The sequence below is a fragment of the Bufo bufo genome, chromosome 2, assembly GCF_905171765.1.
Source record: "Bufo bufo chromosome 2, aBufBuf1.1, whole genome shotgun sequence".
NCBI lineage: Eukaryota > Metazoa > Chordata > Amphibia > Anura > Bufonidae > Bufo > Bufo bufo.
The window spans coordinates 101756515-101770850 of record NC_053390.1 but is presented as its reverse complement, the minus strand read 5'-3'; positions in this window follow the sequence as shown (position 1 = coordinate 101770850).

Genomic DNA, 14336 nt, shown 5'->3' with positions numbered 1-14336 from the left:
ATGAAAATCACACATCATCTAGTACATGACAATCTCTTTCTAACAAAGCTAGAACCAGCCCTGTAACTCACATGGGTCCAGAGATTTCCCCATTCATTGCTCAAAGGGTGTGTCTTTTCTGCTGCAGCGACGGGGGCGTGTCTCAGCTCTCCTTATCACAGCTCAGGAGGCAGTTGAAGGATGCAACTGAGCATGTGCGGCAATCTCAGTGAGCAGGTCAAAGAAAAAGTACAAACAGCAGGTGGCGCTATACAGATTCATTTTATTGAATAGGGGCTGCATGGTGGCTCATTGGTGCCTAGCAGCGCTGGGGTCCTAAGTTCGAATCCAACCAAGGGCAACATCTGCATGGAGTTTGTATGTTCTCCCCGTGTTTGCGTGGGTTTCATCCGGGTACTCCGGTTTCCTTCCACACTCCAAAGACATACTGATAGGGACCTTAGATTATGAGCACCCATTGGGGACAGTTGGTTGCTAATGTCTGTAAAGCACTGCGGAATATAGTAGCGCTATATAAGTGCATAAAATAAATACGTCAGTGGCTATACCAAATTTTTTGATTACATGCAATTATAAAAGTACCGTAGTTTTCGCCCTATAAGACGCACCTGCCCATAAGACGCACCTAGGTTTTTGAGGAGGAAAATAAGAAAAAAAATATTTTGAACAAAAAGGTGTGCTTTTGGTGGGTTTTGAACTAATGGTGGTCTGTGGATGACACTGTTATGGGGGATCTGTTGAGGACACTGTTATGGGGGATCTGTGGGTGACGCTGTTATGGGGGATCTGTGGGTGACACTGTTATGGGGGATCTGTGGGTGACACTGTTATGGGGAATCTGTGGATGACACTGTTATGGGGGATCTGTGAGGGACACTGTTATGGGGGATCTGTGGGTGACACTGTTATGGGGATCTCTGGATGGCTCTTATTGGGGTCTCTGGATGGCACTGTTATGGGGATCTGTGGATGACACATATATGTGTCATCCACAGATCCCCTCCATAACAGTGTCCCTGTAGTGTGAATGACCCCCAATACAGGGGGTGGGGGTCGCATCTGGTTTTATAATGACAGCGGGGCCCGAGCAGTGACTGTATTCTACTACACAGGCCCCGCTCACTGTATATACCGTAATCTTATCTATAATTGTAGGCATTGTTAATATATACAAATTCTGGGTATCAGCCTGTATTACTTACAACAAGCGCTCGGTAGCAGAGAGGAGGGAGGTGGCAGGCCGGGAGGACGGGCGCTGGCAGTGTGAGTCACTACGTCACGCGCCTGCGCCGCCCACTTTATGAATGAAGCAGGCGGCGTGGGCATCAGTTTTTTCCCCATTGCATATGTTAAACATAGGGATGTGAACCGAGCCTAAGCCTGTCTAAATCCCATAGAGTTCAATGGTATTCTACAGTACAATCAGCAGGAAAAAAAAAAATACTAAATTCAAATTAATTCCTTTTCCCAAATTTACATATAAACAGGCTCACAGTGCAGCTGATGAATCTCCCCATGGGCCTCTGAGTACACTGACTGCATTACATATTCAGTGTTCAGGATCTGAACTAGCCTACGTGATCAGATAAAAAACTGGGTGTATTATTAAGCTTAACAGTTTATTGTTATAGATGGATCGGGTGGCTGAGATGACCTTTATGCAAAGAGTCAAGGACTCCAGAACAGTCTGTGGCACAGGCTAGGCAGAGGGCAACTACTGAAAATAAATGTCTGTTGGTGCAGTTTCACGGCCGCAATGCACGAACACCAACCGTGGGACAGCCACAGTGGATCGCGGACCCATTCACTTTAATGGGTCCATGATCCGCCCATTCCGCAAAAAGATAGGATATGTTCTATCTTTTTGCGGAACGGAAATACTCTGACTCCGACGCCGTAGTGCTTCCATAGGGTTCCGTTCCATGCTTCCGTTTCGCACCATTCCGCATCTCCGGATTTGCGGACCCATTGAAGTGAGTGGGTCCACATCCGTGATGCGGAATGCCCACGGAATGGTGGTCTGCAATACGGAAACAAGCAGCACACGTGTGCAGGAAGCCTTAGAGTACCAGCCTGACACTGCACCTAAAAATAAGTAACATTTAGAACTAGAGATGGGTCGAAGTTATGGAGCGTTCAGCGCCTCTTAATAACTTTGGCGGATCCACCGCCAGCACAGGGGCTTTATTAAGACCGGCGTCTAAAATGCCAGTCTTAATAAATGTGCCCCATGGTCTTTTATAAATGACCTACAAGGTTCCATCCAGGAGAGGTGATCTGTCAACCGCTCTTTGAGAAACCAGGAACCAACTTAATGTAGAATATTATTTATTGTTAGTGAGGGCAATGCCTCAAGGAATTTTGTCCATCTTAAAAGCAACAAAGTAATAACTGGGAATTCTTGTCACTGGTTATTTGTTTTTCCCTCATCATTGAGTGATCCCAAATTTTTCCTCTACTTAATCTGGAAAAATCTATGCCTTTATTTAAATTCATTTTCATTCATTTGGTTGAGGAATTTTTCACAATGTCTGAATGTTCAGCTAATAAACATTGTTTTGTGTCCTATCTGTTATTTGTGCTCTACAGTAAAAACAAAAAAAACTTGGTATGGGTTCTCTAAGTATGGTAATTCCATAATTTTTGCCTGGGGTTGTGTCATATACTTCAATTACACTAACCAAAGAGAGGCCTATGTAATGCAGCCACGTGCAGGTTAGGTGCATGAATCCTTTTACAAATTTTTTGTCAATTTGTCAATTTTTTATTGGAGTGCTCTGCATAACCCTTTCTGTAATTTAGGCTGGAATCCCATCAGCTTCCAGAGCATTGTTTTTTGCCTGCTTTCCCAGCCCACTGTACATCTGCTGTTTTTCAGCTTGAATTACCCTAGCGTGCCTTGCGTGCTATACATCAGTAATTCCACCAGTTTGCATTAAGCTACTTCGCTTCTTTAATCCTCATCATCCATTGTATTATCTCCATAAATCATGGCACAAATTCTGTGGCAGACAAACTCATCCCACCAGAACAATCAATGTCCTAAAACACATAGCTTTCATCATTCAAATCCTTTCACATTTTGCTATTTGGTGTTGTTTGCATATCATTAAATTAGATACATGCCATAAAAATATAAGATGACATTGGTTAGCACATGAGAGACGAGTAGCCAACTGACTGGCTTTCCTATTATCATTTTATTCATATAATCCCATGACTAATGTAAAAAATTAAAATCAGACATGATATAGTATATGTCAATCCCTTTCTAAAAAAATCTAGAACCAGCCCTGGAGAACTTAGATTGTAACCCCACTGGGGACAGCTTGATGCTAATGTCTGTAAAGTGCTGCGAAATATAGTAGTGCTATATAAGTGTGTAAAATAAATAAATAAGCCCTGTACCTCACATGGATCCAGAGACAGTGGCGTACATAGAAATCACTGGGTCCCATAGCAAGAATCTGATTTGGGCCCCCTAACCCCACCCACTACCCACCCCTGGCCCATCCCACCTCCTGTCCTGGCCCCTCCCCTGCCACACCCCCATTTGCTAATAAATAAATGTATACATGACCTACTGAAACAGTTAGGGATAAATCTTTATTTTTTTATTAACCAACTTTGTTGCAGTAATTAAAAAATATATACTTCATTAAAGTGTATGTATTTTCCAATAAGGATTTGTTCTGTGAAATAAAACAGAAATCAAATATTATAGACAAGACTACTTTCACACTAGCGTCATAGGGGCTCAGTATTGGAATAAAATGCCTCAGTTTTGTTCCCATTCATTGTCTATTGGGGACAAAACTGAACTGAACAGAACAAAATGCTCCAAAATTCATTCCGTTCCGTTTAGTTGTGTTTCCAGACTGGAGAGCGAAACCGCAACATCTTGTAGTTTGCTTTCCGTCCTGGGAAAAACTGAATCTCTGACACAATCTGCCACAATAGAAAATGAATCCGTCCCCCATTGACTTTCAATGGTGTTCATGACGGATCCGTCTTGGGTATGTTAATGATAATACAACCGGATCCGTTAATAACGGATGCAGATTGTTGTATTATCAGTAACGGAAGCGTTTTTGCTGAACCCTGCCGGATCCAGCAAAAACACTAGCGTGAAAGTAGCCTAAGCTAGATTTAATATATATATATATATATATATATATATATATATATATATATAAAATTATTGACTTACTTTGAAGATGACATGGTTCTGCATCTAAAAGCTCAAGTCAAAATAAGTAGCATGGCAGGGATCATAACAATAAAAAAAAGTTATGGTGATGTAAAAAAAAAAATTTTTACAAAGTTTTCATTTATTTTTACACTATTTAGACATAAAAAACCTATACATATGTGGTATCATTGTAATCGTACTGACCCAGAGAATGAAGGGCACAGGTCAGTTTTGCCACAAAGGGAATGCCGTAAGAACAAAACCCGTAATAAACTGTGGAGAAATTGCGTTGATGGGCTGATGACTTGTCTTGAGGCAGACGTGAGCGCACAGGACGCTACTCCGGTGCGCGCCTCTGTATGTGCACCTGCAGCCTTCCAGCGATACACTGGCCAATCAGCAGCAGCCTCTTTGCTCTGCTAAATGCTGATTGGCCAGTATGAAATTATGCAGCAGAGCAGACGCAGTGCCTGGCTGGGAGGGAGCCCAGATCATGGAGGTCAGAAAGGGAGCGGGGGGCCCGAGGGAGAACACAAGTGGGTGGGGCACAGGCCGCCTCAATGCCTGTATGAATAAACTGTCTGTGCAGAGACATAGGGGGCAGGGCCTTCCATGCGCTCCGGGCCCCCCTGTGCCGCGGGCCCCATAGCAACGGCGTGGTCTGCCTATATTGGCAGTACGCCACTGTCCAGAGATCTCCCTATTCATTGCTCTGCTAGATTTAAATCAAGATGACAGCTCAGGGGGAGTGTCTTTTCTGCTGCAGCTCAGCAGTGCCTTTTCGGTTGTCACCCGTGATGCAAGGGGGATGGTCACCGTTGCGACCTGCTATTGGCTGCATCCTACTGTCGCCAAATGTTTTGATCTGCGTGACAGGGAGATGCAGCTGGTGCCGGAGAGTGGGGTAAGTATGATCTATAGGGGGTGCATTGTGGAGGGCATTTATAGAATTAACCCCTTTAAGATCTATCAGTAAATGAAAGTGAGATATGTACTACAACATGTTATGGTTGGAGGATCTGGTTAAAAGCTGAATGTTTGGATTATTGCTTTGTTGTTGTCCAGTGGGGCAAAATTTATGTTAGGTGTACAGAATGGTGTAAGAAAATTGATACTTTTCCTCATTGATTCCCTACCGATGCAATTGTGATGCTATCCCGGTATCTGCTGGTCTCCACTTCCTGGTCCAGGCTCAACAAACAGTAAATCTCAGGAAAAGCCCCCATGGCCAGTAACTGGTTTAATGCTAAAGCCAGTGACTTTTGATCAGCACAGATTGAGAATTGGAGACCAGTGGCAGCCCAGTAAGTGTATGAAGATATATTCTTAAAAAAAAAAAAATTAACACTGTTATGAGTAGAGTTGAGCGAACCCGAACTGTAAAGTTCGTACCGAACTTTAGGTTTTTCGGCACCCGGACCCGAACATTTACGTAAAAGTTCGGGTTTGGGTTTGGTGTTTGGAGCTTTTTTGGTGCTTTTTGAAAGGCTGCACAGCAGCCAATCAACAAGCCACATACTACTTGCCGCAAAAGGCCATCACAGCCATGCCTACTATTGGCATGGCTGTAATTGGCCACCAACTGCAGCATGTGACCCAGCCTCTATTTAAGCTGAAGTCACGTAGCGCCACCCGTCACTCTGCTCGGATTAGTGTAGGGAGAGGCTGCAGCTGCTGTCAGGGAGAGATCAGGGAAAAATATTATGAAGAACTGCTTTTTTACTCAGCGATCTACAGCAAATGTGTTTTGTGGGTGCAGTGCACAATTGTTTTAAGCCTGCACTGAGCCAACTACTGCTGAAAACAAACTTTTTTTTACTTCAGTTTTTCAATATCAATACATAATCGGCAGCCATTTTATGCAACGATAGTGCACCAGCACAGGATATCTGCATGTCTGCTAGTCCAGAAATAGAGCGTTTTGCTTACTGTGCTTAAAAAAAACTTTTTTTTCATAAAGTGCACATCTAGGATTAGACATGCATAAGTGACTGTCACATTTAGGCCGCAAATAAGGCTTTTAGGATATTGTGGTGAAAAATCCCTCTGATATACTGCACATCTGTGATTACATGTGCATAGGTGACTGTCACATTTAGGCCACAAATATGGCTATTAGGATACTGTGGTGAAAAAAAACCTTTTTTTCCATATACTGCACATCTGTGATTACACGTGCATAGGTGTCACGGATGTAGTAGGGGAGAACACCAAAAGACAAACAACAAGGAAGGAGAAAGACACTAGGCCTCACCGCTATGGAAGGAAAAGGGTAACCACCTATAAAACCCTGCTCCTGGCCCTAACTCCTATCCGTATGGGCACCTCTCGATGGTAGAGATACCCATACATTGGAACCTAGAAAACCCTGGTGACCCTCAGATGCCCTAAAGATATTGACAGGGCAGAGACCACCTGTTCCTTCACTGGTGAAGGAACTAGCGTCTCACTGAGGCCTAGTAAACAAACGGGGGGGGGGGGGGATACAAAACACGACAAGCGGAACACTTAACTTCAGAGGATGAAGGATGAACAGGACTTCAACACGAACCACACTCCAGCTCTTCCAAGACTAAATGAAGCTATCCCAAGCAAGGAGTTATGGGAAGAGTCAAACTAAAAAGGGCGAGGTAAAGGTCACATGATCCACACCTGAACAGGAGGTGTGGACATGCCAGCAACACACAGACAAGGTGAAACCAAAAGAGGCTGTCAGATTACTAATGTGTAGATAATCTTTCAGACCTTCTGGGACCTGTCACAGATGTGACAATAGGTGACTGTCACATTTAGGCCACAAATAAGGCTATTAGGTTACTGTGGTAAAAAAAAAACTTTTTTTCATATATTGCACATCTGTGATTACACAAGCATAGGTGACTGTCACATTTAGGCCACAAATAAGGTTTTTAGGTTACTGTGGTAAAAAAAAAACTTTTTTTCATATACTGCACATCTGTGATTACACTTGCATAGGTGACTGTCACATTTAGGCCACAAATAAGGCTTTTAGGATACTGTGGTAAAAAAAAACAATTTTTTCATATACTGCACATCTGTGATTACACTTGCATAGGTGACTGTCACATTTAGGCCACAAATAAGGCTTTTGGGATACTGTGGTGAAAAAAAAACCTTTTTTTCATATACTGCACATCTGTAATTACACTTGCATAGGTGACTGTCATATTTAGGCCACAAATAAGGCTTTTAGGACACTGTGGTGAAAAATCCCTCTGATATGCTGCGCATCTGGGATTACACTTGCATAGATGACTGTCACATTTAGGCCACAAATAAGGCTTTTAGGATACTGTGGTGAAAAAAAAACTTTTTTCATATATTGCACATCTGTGATTATACGTGCATAGGGGACTGTCACATTTAGGACACAAATGCCGCTGTCATATATAGTTAAAAAAAAAATAGAGTGCAATACCCTACATCAGGGTTTATATTGGTGGTTAATTATTTTTAACATACTTAACCACTTTTTACTTTGCTTTGTGAACGCTAACTATGTGTCACAACCAGACAGCTGAGAAGCTCTGACAGGAGCCTTCCAGATCCTCCTCCTTGAGTTTCTTTGTTTTGGTTTCAGTTCCTCATCTCGTTAGTCTATCTCAGCTGTCATGCAGTTGGACTGATTGCTTCCCTTTAAGTTCCTCCCCATAATGCAGTAGTGTGCGGCTTATACAACTTCCTGGAGTGTGTGTGCATGCTGTTCCTTTTTCCCAGTCCTCTGCAAGATAAGTGCTGTTCCTTTATTTGTGATTTTCTGTCTGCTGGATTTCAGGAGACCCTGACTCCCTCCGTGTCTAGTGTAGGGAGCCGGTGGTCGTGTCCCCTCACTATTGTAGGGTCTTCAGGTATTAGATAGCCGAGGTACGTGGATATGCGCCCATCCACCTTTGGGGTGTTCGCATAGGCTGAGCAGTCAGGGAGAGTGGCAGGTCTCATGCAGGGGTCTCCCTTTTGTTCCTTAGTTGTGGATCCAGTGAGTCATTGATTATATTGCATTGTCTTGTTTCCTGTACACCATCCGTGACATTATAAGCCGCCAAAACCGTCTCAAGCATGGATCCGGTTTCACCTTTGGCTGAACGCTTCCAGGGTCTTTCATTGGAGGTAGCTGATCTCCGTAAGACTTTTTCTCAGTTTCAAGTGACCGGTTCAGCTTGCGTTCATGGAGTTTGTTCTGAGCCTAAGATCTCGCTCCCGGATACGTTCTCCGGGGGTAGTGAGCATTTTGTGCGTTTTAGAGAGGCTTGCAAACTCAATTTTCGCCTTCTTCCCCATTCCTCTGGTGATGAGGAACGGAGGGTGGGGATCATTATATCGCTGCTCAGGGGTAACGCTCAGTCCTGGGCCTTTTCGCTGCCGGAGGGGGCACGGCCCCTCCGTTCAGTGGATGAATTCTTTTTAGCCCTGGGTCAGATATATGATGATCCGGATCGTATTGCTCTGGCTGAGTCTAGACTACGTCTGTTATGCCAGGGTAAACAATCCGCAGAGATATACTGCTCAGAATTTCGGAGATGGGCAGCTGATACTGGTTGGAATGATGCTGCACTCCGAAGTCAATTTTGCCATGGTCTTTCAGAGGGATTGAAAGATGCATTTGCCTTTTATGAGAGACCTACCTCCTTGGATTCTGCTATGTCTCAGGCTGTTCGTATTGACAGGCGTCTTAGAGAGAGAGGAGAGATCTCTCCTTCCTGTCATACTCAGTCCCGGGACAGTGCAGCGATCTCATTCTGTGCGCAGGGGTCTCAGTCGCTGTCAGCCCCTTCTGAGCAGGAGCCCATGCAGCTGGGGTTGATTGCCTCTGACAATAGAGGATTCAGCCTGCATGGGAGGGTTTGTTTTTGTTGTGGAGGTATAAATAATTTGGCAAATGTTTATCCCTCTAGGAGATTCAGGCAGTCTTCTGGGAGTAATAAAGAAACAAAAAGGAAAAAATCCTTTAAAAATGTTCCGTCGGTTACTATTGGCAGGGTTGAGGCGGAAATTTAAGGTTTTCCGTTTGCTTGTAGTTCCCGTTTTGTCCTGCCTGCTATGGTGGCGCTAGAGAGCAAGAGCATTTTTTGTGAGATTTTTGTGGATAGTGGAGCAGCTGTCAATCTCATTGATAATCAATTTGCAATAACTCATGGTTTCCAGGTATGCACTTTGGGAAAGGATATTCCTGTTTTTGCTATTGATTCCGCTCCACTTTCTCAGAAATCATTAAAGGGCATAGTTCACAATATCCGTTTAATTGTGAATGATGCTCATGTTGAGGATGTGTCATGTTTCGTCCTTAGCGTTTTGCCTACTCCTCTAGTGTTGGGGCTACCCTGGCTCACTAAACATAACCCCACCATTGATTGGCAAGCGAGGCAAATAAATGGTTGGAGTGACTTTTGCAGAGAGAATTGCCTCATGACATCTGTTTCTGAGGTTTCTACTAAGACTGTACCACCTTTCCTCTCTGAATTTTCGGATGTCTTCTCTGAGAGTGGAGTTCAGGATTTGCCTCCGCACAGAGAGTACGATTGCCCTATTAATCTCATCCCAGGCGCCAAGCTGCCTAAATCTCGTTTATACAATCTTTACCAACCTGAGAGGGTCGCTATGCGTGCTTATATCTCTGAGAGTCTGAGAAAAGGACACATACGACCCTCGAAGTCACCTGTTGCCGCTGGTTTTTTCTTTGTTAAGAAAAAAGATGGTTCTTTAAGACCTTGTCTGGATTTCAGGGAGCTGAACAGTATCACTATTCGTGACCCTTATCCGCTTCCTCTGATCCCGGACCTGTTTAACCAGGTTGTTGGGGCTAAAGTCTTTTCCAAATTAGACCTAAGAGGGGCATACAACCTGGTCAGGGTCAGAGAAGGAGACGAATGGAAGACGGCTTTCAATACCCCTGAGGGCCATTTTGAGAATTTGGTTATGCCTTTTGGTTTGATGAATGCCCCAGCCGTTTTTCAGCATTTCGTGAACAGCATTTTTTATCATTTAATGGGAAAATTTGTATTAGTGTATTTGGATGACATTTTGATTTTTTCTCCTGAATTCAAGACTCATAAGGAACACTTACGTCAGGTCTTGCTCATCCTGCGGGAGAATAAATTATACGCGAAACTGGAAAAATGTGTGTTTGCGGTTCCAGAAATTCAATTTCTGGGGTTTCTTCTCTCCGCTTCTGGTTTTCGCATGGACCCCGAGAAGGTCCGCGCTGTGCTTGAGTGGGAGCTTCCTGAGAATCAGAAGGCGCTGATGCGTTTTTTGGGCTTTGCCAATTATTACAGGAAATTTATTTTGAATTATTCCTCTGTTGTTAAACCACTCACTGATATGACCAGAAAGGGGGTAGATTTTTCTTCCTGGTCGGTAGAGGCGCGTAAGGCCTTTTCTAATATCAAGGAGAGTTTTGCTTCCGCTCCCATCCTGGTACAACCTGATATTTCGTTACCCTTTATAGTTGAGGTTGATGCTTCTGAGGTAGGGGTGGGTGCGGTCTTGTCTCAGGGTTCCTCTCCTGCCAAATGGCAACCGTGTGCCTTTTTCTCAAAGAAACTCTCCTCCGCAGAGAGAAATTATGATGTGGGAGATAGGGAATTGTTGGCCATCAAGTTGGCTTTTGAGGAATGGCGCCATTGGCTAGAGGGAGCCAGACACCCTATTACCGTGTTTACTGACCATAAAAATCTGGCCTACTTGGAGTCAGCCAAGCGTCTGAACCCGAGACAGGCCAGATGGTCTTTGTTCTTTTCAAGGTTTAATTTTGTTGTCACGTTCCGCCCTGGGGTTAAGAATGTGAAGGCAGATGCCCTGTCACGTTGTTTTCCGGGAGGTGGGAATTTTGAAGACCCGGGTCCCATTTTGGCTGAAGGTGTGGTGGTCTCTGCTCTTTTTCCTGAATTGGAGGCAGAGGTGCAGGCAGCCCAGTCAGAGGCTCCTGATCTTTGTCCTCCTGGGAGGTTGTTTGTGCCTCTCGCTTTGAGACACAAGATTTTTAAGGAACACCACGATACGGTCCTTGCTGGGCACCCGGGGGCAAGAGCCACACTGGATCTCATCGCTCGGAGATTCTGGTGGCCTGCGCTTCGTAAGTCGGTTGAGTGTTTTGTGGCAGCTTGCGAGACTTGTGCTCGTGCCAAAGTCCCTCATTCACGGCCATCAGGTCCTCTCCTTCCCTTACCCATTCCTTCCCATCCTTGGACACATCTGTCCATGGACTTCATAACAGACTTGCCTCGTTCCTCGGGGAAGACTGTGATTCTGGTGGTGGTGGACCGTTTTAGCAAAATGGTGCATTTTATCCCTTTTCCTGGTTTGCCCAATGCTAAGACGCTGGTGCAGGCATTTATTGACCACATTGTCAAATTGCATGGTATTCCTTCAGACATAGTCATTGAAGTGAATGGGTCCTCACCTGAACTGCAAAAACTGCTGCTCGGATGTGAACCATAACTACGGTCGTGTGCATGAGGCCTTACTGTGAAGGTGCAGTGGCCACAGTGCAATATTTTATTTATTTATTTTAATGATGACAATAACCCATTAAAATTATTATTTAAGCAAAAGCTCATTTTTCTGATACAGTTTCACTATAATAGATGAATATAAGCAAATAGGAGTATTCGATGATTATTTCTTAGACTATGGATTTTCTACTTTAAACGGAATTAGTAATTTTGCCCTGGCTTGCATGTGACTGTATTTAACAAAATAAATACACATATCCATGTGCAGTGGTTTAAAGAGAAATAAAAGGGAGTGAGATTAACAAACTGTAGCTTTTGTTAAATATTAATATGCTTGTCTAGACATGCTGAAATAAAGAGCACATTATAGTCACGGGTTGAAGATTAAAATACATAATCTATGCAGGTCAGACCTGTAGAGCAGCTTGAGATACGTCCAATATCATTCTGGTACATTTTTAGTTGACAAAGGCAGATTGTAATCTGTGTTTAATCAGTGAAAAGTAAACAGCACGGAGGAGCCAAGATTCAGCAATATTCATTTTTGTGACATAAGAAATGTGTGAATGGTTCTTATGAAGAAAGGACATTTAGAATGCTACATAGATAAACTTTTGTTCTTTTTAATAAGTATGTAAATTTGTGTTTATGAGAACATTCAGTGTTTTCTGATAAAAAGAAAGCTTTGTGCACTAAGATCTGTGCCGCACAAACCCATAACATGGCACACCATAGTGCCCCAGCATGTGACATGGGCATGATTGCAAGAGGTTAATCTATCTCCACTCAATTTTGCTATCATCATCCACTCAGGCTGCAAATTAAACATAAATCACATGCAAGCAGTCCACGCACCCCAAAAACATGTTGGTAAATCCCAAACCACCAAAGTCCGAGACCACTATATTGGGTGACCATATTTTGGTTTTCAAAAGGAAGGACACTAGGGCAGGAAGTGCTCATTAGTATTAGTCCCTGCTCGATGGTGTCATCGCAATTCATGCGGTTCTCATCTTCTATGTGTGGTGACAAATCAATTAGAAGTATAAGTATGTGCGCAACATACTACTTTTATAATAAGACCAGACACACAGTTGGTTTCATGAAAGCATCTTCTCATCCCCCTGAGCCAGAACAAGAGAGACTCTTTATTCAAGTTACATTCACATAAATAGCAGACAAGACATCACAAAAGGAGTGTTCCTTAAGAAGAGACTATTGGCTCCTTAACCTGATAGGAGTGGTTTCAGCAACTTCAACTCTGAGTTCATAGGTAGATTTAAAAACTGCAATCCAATCCCCCTCCCTTTCCCCCAGGTGTCCTTAAGACAAAGGAATGCACACTTAGCTCATACATTTTGTAAAGGGAGACTATTAATCACCAACATTTATGCAAATATCGATAATTAATATTCATAAATGGGAGGAGCTGTCTAGTGATAACTCCGCCTATTTATGCCTTTATATAATAATAACAATACCTTCGCTATGCTTTACACTGATCGCTACGCTAGCTGCATGCGCCTTACTAACTCGCTACCGCTAACAAGTACACGCTACACAAAAGGGTACAAATATAACGGTATTTATTACACTACGCAATACACTAACAATACACTACGCACGCAATACTAACAATATAGCACTACAATATACAATCCTAAACTACACTACACATTCCCAATTCCGCCCATAAACTAACTAGACAATTCACACATACAAGTATATTAACAATCCACCCCACCTGACTATTCACTGTCCCTACGGGGTACGACGAAGGGTTAAAAAGGATTGTTTGCAGAGCAGAGGCATGCTCTACAGAGGATTTGTTTGCAGAGCAGAAGCATGCTCTACAGAGGAACCAGGGCAGGGAACCAGGGTAACCACCAGGGGTTAATCAGGGTTAGGGGTAACCCAGGGGTTAATCAGGGCCACCAGGGTTCAGGGGTCTATGGGGGGTGTAGGGGTAACCCAGGGGTTAATCAGGGCCACCAGGGTTCAGGGGTCTATTGGGGGTGATAACCAGGGGATGAGAACAAGGGGTGTATAGGGTAGGGTTACCAGGGGTTAATCGTTGGTGGGATAGGGGTTTGGGCTCAGGGGTGCAAGGGTTAGGGGATCAGGGATGTAATAGGGCTAGGGTTTCCAGGGGGGTATATCAGGGGTGTCCAGGGGTATCGTTGGTGGGATAGGGGTTAATAAAGGGGGTGATACTTATGGTTCAGCCAGGGGGGGTCTCTCCTGAGCGCCGATTGCGCTCTTCTTCAGAGAGGCCAGTCGGGGTCCTTCAGGAGGGGGGGGGGGGCCGGACACGGCCTGAGCGCAGGATGCGCTCTCCTCTCCAGGTCAGTGGGGGTAGGTGCGGCTGGGTCCGGTCAGTGGCCTTGTGGGGGCCGCGTTGTCCTGAGCGCCGATGCGCTCACCAAGTGGGGGCCCCGATCCTAACTCCCTTGGGCCGGAGGAAGGGGGGCCGCTTTGTCCTGAGCGCCGATGCACTCACCAGGTGGGGGCCCCGATCCTGAACCACGAGTGCAGGGGCGCGCCGGATATTTATCATCCACGTGGGCCGGCGCAGTGATATGACGTCACTGCGCCGGCCCGCACATCGGGGACGCGCTGCACACCAGGCGGGAGAAGCCTTTGATCTCCCGCCTGTGGCACTCTGCATTCCA